This window comes from Rhyacophila brunnea, unplaced genomic scaffold (genome assembly GCF_057557595.1).
Source record: "Rhyacophila brunnea isolate RB1 unplaced genomic scaffold, BYU_Rbru_1.0 scaffold_66, whole genome shotgun sequence".
Classification (NCBI taxonomy): Eukaryota; Metazoa; Arthropoda; class Insecta; order Trichoptera; family Rhyacophilidae; genus Rhyacophila; species Rhyacophila brunnea.
The window spans coordinates 2,005,058-2,012,484 of NW_028233335.1; the positions used below are offsets into that span (position 1 = coordinate 2,005,058).

At 24.7% G+C, this 7,427-nt stretch overlaps 1 non-coding gene across 1 annotated transcript; it reads right to left on the reverse strand.

Moving 5' to 3' along the window:
• Positions 1-617: 617 nt before the first annotated feature.
• Positions 618-697, reverse strand: TRNAL-CAG (transfer RNA leucine (anticodon CAG)). Its single transcript has one exon. It is a non-coding gene; the product is annotated as a tRNA-Leu (tRNA).
• Positions 698-7,427: the final 6,730 nt, after the last annotated feature.

The following is a 7,427-nucleotide window of genomic DNA, read 5'->3' on the forward strand; positions in this document are numbered from 1 at the left end:
TTTATAATATTGTGTAAATATGCAATGAAAGAGTTTCTTCTGGACTCATTTCAAAACTTAATGCCATGAAATAATTATGCCAATAGTTTAAATATACTCTTCGATGATAATAATATATTTTTTTTGGCTGAATTGTTGTGTTAAAATTAAAACAAGGTGTATTATAGACCATACAACAAATTATCGGGTTTATATTTGGTCATGAAACTTTCATCTTTATCGAACTGTATTATATGTTTATTTTACGGGCAAATATTTTTTTTATTGATAAATTAAATTTCTATTCATGATTTAAGTTTGTTCTTTTTATTAATTACATATACTGAGATGTAGACAACCCATTAAAAATATCACACAATCCTTTAATGCATCTTTTGACACCTTTCATTAATACATCTTCATTAACTAGGTTTCTTCTATCAAATGAAAGAGTTAAAATGTCTAAAGTTTAATGATAAATAAAATTGTACTATTTTTAATATTTTCGAAAAACTGATGCAATACATTTATATACCAAATGAAAATTCTATAGTGTATTTAAAAAAGAATTGTATGAAGATATCAAAAAAGTAAAATTTGCTTACAAAGCAAACATAGCGGAACAGAAAATTAATAACTGACAAGAACGGGATTCGAACCCGTGCCTCGAAAGACTACGATCTGAACGTAGCGCCTTAGACCACTCGGCCATCTTGTCATTTTGCGAACAGAATTATATTAAAATCAGAAAAGCAACAAAAAAATGCTCGTTGGTTAAAGATAAATAGATTCTTTTTTACTATTCTCCTGTTGAAAATTATATAACGAGGACGTTTTTTGTTTTATTGCTTCTTATTACGATTGTATTTTAAGTTCACTGAACTGAAGTCATCTTCAATATGAATTCTTATGGGCTAATTAAAATTTCTAAATTATAGCTTTTTTTTCATTTATGTTTATTTGTCTCAAAATATTGAGTCATTAGTTGTTATCTAAATAAAAAAACATGATTTTAAAGATAAACATCTCACCATGCTTTTAACCTTTACTAAATTTATATGATTAATATTAGAAAAATCTTTCTAATATGGAAATTAGATGTTAACGCTTAAGATAGGTATAATAGTGGATTGTAATTACGAATCTGATATAGTTTGTATATGTGTCTAAAGCATTGCTTGGAATTCCTCTTTTCAAAGCTATAAAAATGTTATTTCATAATCGCTTCCTAAATATATGATAGATGTACAATTCAATATTGAAACTTATAAAATAAAAGGCGATTATTTTCATATTCCTATTGTAATATGTTTATAACGTATTCATAAATATGTTTTGATAAAATCATTATGTTTAATTAACCGATATTTCCCCCTTAAAACTATTAAAGGCTTCCTCTTTTTATGATTTTTTTTTGGAAATTGAATGATCATAATCAACAGAATTTCAAATATTTCAGTGGATTTAAAATATTCTTAAGCTATTATTGCTGAATGTTAAAAAATTACAGATGTACAATTATCGATTATAAAAATAATGTTGTGTTAAATTTAGTTTATGTTTAATAGTGAAAGTTTAATTTCATTAAAATTATATATTTCCAAATTTCATAATGCACTAAGCATAAAAATTATATTAAAAAGGGTAAATAGCTAATTTCGAAGATGTACTTATATTAAAATCAGATATTTAGAACATGTCTTATATAGAAAAGGTTTTGCCACATATTAAAATATAAATATAGTTTAATTGTGTTAATTACCAACGGAAGCAGAAGAACGTTCACAAACAATGGTATTATAAATATAATTGAATATTGAAGTCTTGAGTTAAGAAGATGTATAAAGTATGACTATAAGAATGCTGTACCTTTAAATATTAAGCAATATAACTTTTTGTGGCTGAAAACATGAAAATTTAGGGGAAAAACAAATCCCTTTTATTATATAAATTTTTTAAATCAGATATTTATACATAAAATATCATAGTATGGGGTTAAAGCTGTATCTAATCTATTACTTTTATACAAAAAGTTTGCAGATTATTCAGGATAAATATAATTTAAATATGATATATATCATTTAAATATTATAGCACGAGTATAATTCTTATTAATTTATAGCTTAGTTTTATTTTTATCGATTTTATCTATTTAGACGTGTTCAGAGTGACGGGAATATTGCACAACTCCTTGATGCATCTTTTGACACCTTCCTCTGATCTATCTTCATCAACTGCTCTTCTTCTCTCAAATGAGATGAGTTCAAGTGTCTTGCGGAGTGTGAGAGCTTGCATGTATGCTTCTACTTCGTCCGGTATTTTTAACTGCTTAACAAAGCATGAGTATAAAACTAAATTTATCACAAAACCTATGTGGAAAAGTTCGCAAATGAATTTATCATATAACTATTTTTAAAGATTTTCGCAACGAATTTATCATATAAATAATAATAAAAGAGTTTTAAACTGAATGATAAGATAAACTAGAATATAAAGGGTTCACAACTGAAATATGACTGGTTTTAGTATATAAATTAATCATATAACTAATATTAAAGGAGTTCGCAAATCAATTTAACATATAACTAATATTAAGGGAAGTTGAAACTGAATTATAAGATAAACTAGAATACAAAGGGTCTGAAACTGAAATATAACTGGTTTTCGCAACTGAACCATCATATAACTAATATTAAAGGAGTTCGCAAATGAATTTATCACATAATTTATATGAAAAGAGTTCGTATTTAAATTAATCATATAACTAATATTGAAGGAGTTCGCAAATGAATTTATCACATAATTTATATGAAAAGAGTTCGTATTTAAATTAATCATATAACTAATATTAAAGGAGTTCGCAAATGAATTATCACACAATTTATATGAAAAGAGTTCGTATATAAATTAATAATATAACTAATATTAAAGGAGTTTTAAACTGAATAATAAGATAAACTAGAGTAGAAAGGGTTTGAAACTTAAATAATGAAGATTTTGATAACTGAATTTAATATATAACTAATATTAAAGGGGTTTTAAACTGAATTATATGATAGCTAGAATACAATAAATTTGTCATATAGCTAATATTAAATGAGTTCGCAAATGAATTATAAGATAAATGCACTTTCAAGTCGTACTATTTAGCGTATAAGGTAAATGAAAAGAGATTTTTAACAGTTTTTGAGATAAATATTAATTAAAATCAAACTTTTGAACATAAAAATGATCAGTAACACAAAAATGTACAAATAAAATTCATTAATGTGTTAATTTCATTTTCAGAAATGTAAGATTATTCTACTAACGCTTTGGTTAGCTCTTTAAAACTATTTGGCTAATACTTCTACTAAAATAATCACTTTTAGAATCCTATATTATGCATATTCTTCTTTCAGTTTTTATTGGATCAAATGAACCTATAAATTTTATTATTCGTGCATGTTTGCTGAAAAGATTTTAGCTAATGATTTATCTTGCACTACACTATTGCATAGCAAATGATTGTAAATCAGAAAAACCAACCCGATGAGGTATAATAATGTGGAAAAAAAACATTACGAGTAATCTCGATTTATTTAATGATGAGAAAATACTCAGAATGAATCCTTTACATGACAAATTTTTATTTATTATTACTAAAAATAAAAATCATTGTAAAGATTTGCTATTCACTTGCAATTTAAAATGGCAGTCATAAATTTTTGTCGAAAAAATCATTTTAATAATGATTGTTAATTCATTTCAGTTGATTAAATAGTAGCAGGACGATGTGCAACTTTTCCAGAAATTCAAATAATACACTGAAAATCATGCTTTTCTGTAAATTTAGATATGTTTTAAGAAAACAGATCAACTAAAAATCTTTAAGTTTACATTTCTATAACCAGATAAATAACCAATCAAATGATTCACAAAAAAAAAATTATATAAAATTAAATAACTTAACCCACAAAATTAGGTATAAATAAAGGATTTATTATGTTACGATATATTTTTTTATATTCATTTCTTACTTATAATAATGTTACTATTTTCCCCGCTTTTACAAAAATGTAAAACATTATGAAACAAAAAAATCATTTAATAAAGTGCTATTGTGTAATTTTAAAATAAATATATTCTCCAATGCTAACTTTTATCTAAAATTTCCTGTAAAGGATTTTTTTGTGTACTAATAATAAATTCGAATGTTTTCTGCATCTCCTCTTCAGCCTCACCGCAGTTCATTTTCTTCTTCAAAATATTATCAATAGTTTTTTTAAATGCCTTTCCATTTCGATCACCATGAAACGCAGTTACTAGTGGAAAAATATGGCTCATTTTCATCTTCTCATCTTTATCAAAGTTAGATATATATTTATTGATATATTCAATTTTCTCACCCACTGTAATTTGATCCAAGTTAAATTTTAAAGATTCATATTTGCCATCACCTTCGAAAATATCATATTTTGATATTTCATTGTTTTGAAGGCCAATAAATTCATCAACTTTTGCAATATATTTATCAAATTTAGCAAATACAAAAATATCGTTCTTAGCTTGTCTTCCAATCATAACACCATCAAGATTTTTTAAATGTTTAAGATCAGAAGGAAATTTAATTCCACCATTAAGATACACATTCATATCTGGGTACATATCCTTGATTCTATAAGCATAATCGTATCCTAATTTCGGTATTGTTCTATTATTCTTAGTACTAAATCCAGAAAGAATGCATTTTCGGGCATGGACATAAAGTTCTCGGCACGGTGTATTATAATAAATATCTTCCACAAATTCTTTAAAAAATTCAAAACTGTCTTGATCATCTACACCAGTTCTACATTTTATGGAAATCACAATGCCAGTTTTTTCAAATATTGTATTAATGATTTCTTTTACTAAACCTTTTTTTGTCATAAGCACCGCTCCAAAAGATCCTTTTATAACTTTTGAGCTTGGACACCCACAATTCAAATTAAACTTTGTGTATCCAAATAAATCTTTAATTTTATTGACTGCCAAAGCTAATTTTTCTGGTTTTGATCCACCTAATTGCATCACCGTGTTTCCATCATATTCCCCTATTTTTATTTTGAGCTGTTCGGGCGGCATATTTATAACGGTTTCATCAACTATCATTTCACTCCAAAGTTCGGTATTTTTGGAAGTGATTCGTACAAATCTTCTGAAATGCGGTGTTGTTACACAAAACATCGGTGCTAACACAATCTTCATTTTGAATTGAATATAATTTAAAGGGATGGGATTGAGAAATTTAAATATATAATAAATTTATTTTAGGCAAATTATTTTTTAAAAAAATTTAAAATCATGAAAAATCATTGGTTTTGAACCCCTAAAACCCAGAACGGTAAATTATGTTTATAATATTCAAGAATACACATGAAAACTCTTTAAAATATAATGCGAAATATGTTAAGCATAAAATGCGAGGGGATAAAATCAAATATAAGCAAGCTCTATCGTTCTAGCACAATGTTAACTATATTATCTCGAAAATTTTAAATTTTATTATGTTAGAATATCAAATGACGTTCAAAAAATGTGTTAAGAATGATTAGAATAGAATAAATATCCAGTGCAAAAAAATAAACAATATGGCAGCCGAAATTACTTTTTTATGAAATTACACTGCATTTTAAATCTTTTTAAATGTAAATGATTCATAAAAACATATATAAACCCACAAAGACAATGATAAAAAAAAATATATTCGCGTGTCATATATAATCTGTGTTTTTATATATTAAAAGATCAAATTCTCTGCTGTTTATTTCAATTTTACGAGGTTATGGATTTTTTATAATTTAAAATTATTTTTCGCTGTCTTTTAGATAATATTCATTAAAAACCTTTAAATTATAATATTAGTCTATATTTTTAAAAAATTTGCATTGGTAAAATATATATTATTATGAATCTCGGTATTTGGGACGAGTCATAAGCAAAAATATATACCATTTTGAGACCTATATTCTCATTCATTATAGTTTTTGGAATTATTAATCACAAGTTATTCAAATTTACATAGGTATAACATAGCGGTTTATGATTGATAAGGATATGTATGCATTTATTTGGTTTATACATATGTTTTAAGCAATTCATATAAATTTATTCAAGACTATTCAAGTTACAAATAATATTTTTTTTTATAGTTTGAATTTCATGTTCTAGCTCTGTACAAGTGAAATAGTAGAAGCAGCGGTCCTTTTTTTATGATTATGAAACAGATTAAAGTTAATTGGGTCGATAATTGTCTATTTTACTTATAGTAACCTTTTTAATCATCTAATAAATAAAAATACAAGACGAGAATTTGCTTTTTAACTCAAATATAATAGAAATTATCGCTCTAAATAACAGCACAAATATTCATAAACACTTATTTTTTCGCGAAAATCTATCAATACTTTACTGTTTTAAGATACCTTTAATCCATCGTCTAAAGTTTCAAAATGTAAAGAATAAGAATATAATAATGAAAATTTAAAATATAAATAATAATAATTATTCAAATGTAATGTTTTCGTCTTGAATAAATCATTATTTTTTATAAGTCTGAAAGAAAACAAATTGCCGAATAAATCCTTTATCGTGTATCAAAACCTTTAAGTACTTATAATTCTTCAAATGGTAAATTATATTTTTATATTCTTTTTTATTTATTTATATAGGCAGAAAACTATTTTGTATTATTAATGTTTTCTTTGGTGGGCGAACAGACATAACAAGTTTAGCTAAGGCTTGAATTATAAATTTTTCTCTATATAAATATTAAAAACATAAGTTTCTATTTAGTAACATTTTTATAAATTCTATAGTGCATATTTTTAAAAATTTTATGTACTTCTTTGAAAAAAAAAGCTGGACTTTACTTTTCTTTTTTTGGTAACTTAAAATTAAATATTCTGATATGCACTCTTATTTTTATACTATACAATTATAATATATATACATAAAAACATCAAATTTTTATAGAAAGATTCATGTGTTTGTTGCCTGTTTATTCCATGGAACAAAAATTTTGATCCATAACATTTGCCAAAAAAATCGGAATATAAATTAGTGACGAAATTTTTATTTTTTTTGATAATTATTTGAAGTAGAGTTGATTATTTTACGTTTAGGTGGAAAATATTTTCAATAAGTTAAGTTAATCATGAAATGTATGATATAACGTTAAAAGTCACCTAATTTGTTCCAAAGTAATTATATAAAAGCCTTTATGTGTTCTTTATGAAATATTAAAAACACAAAAATATTATTACTAGAAGTTTTTAAATGTCACCGTTTTAAGTTAAGTGACAGCAAAATGTATTTGGCCTTTACAAAAAAAACTACGTTACTTTGACTCAATACAAATATATTTTTATCGTGAAAATCACATTAATTGGAATATTCTAATAGTTTAGCGATTTTTTAATCATAAA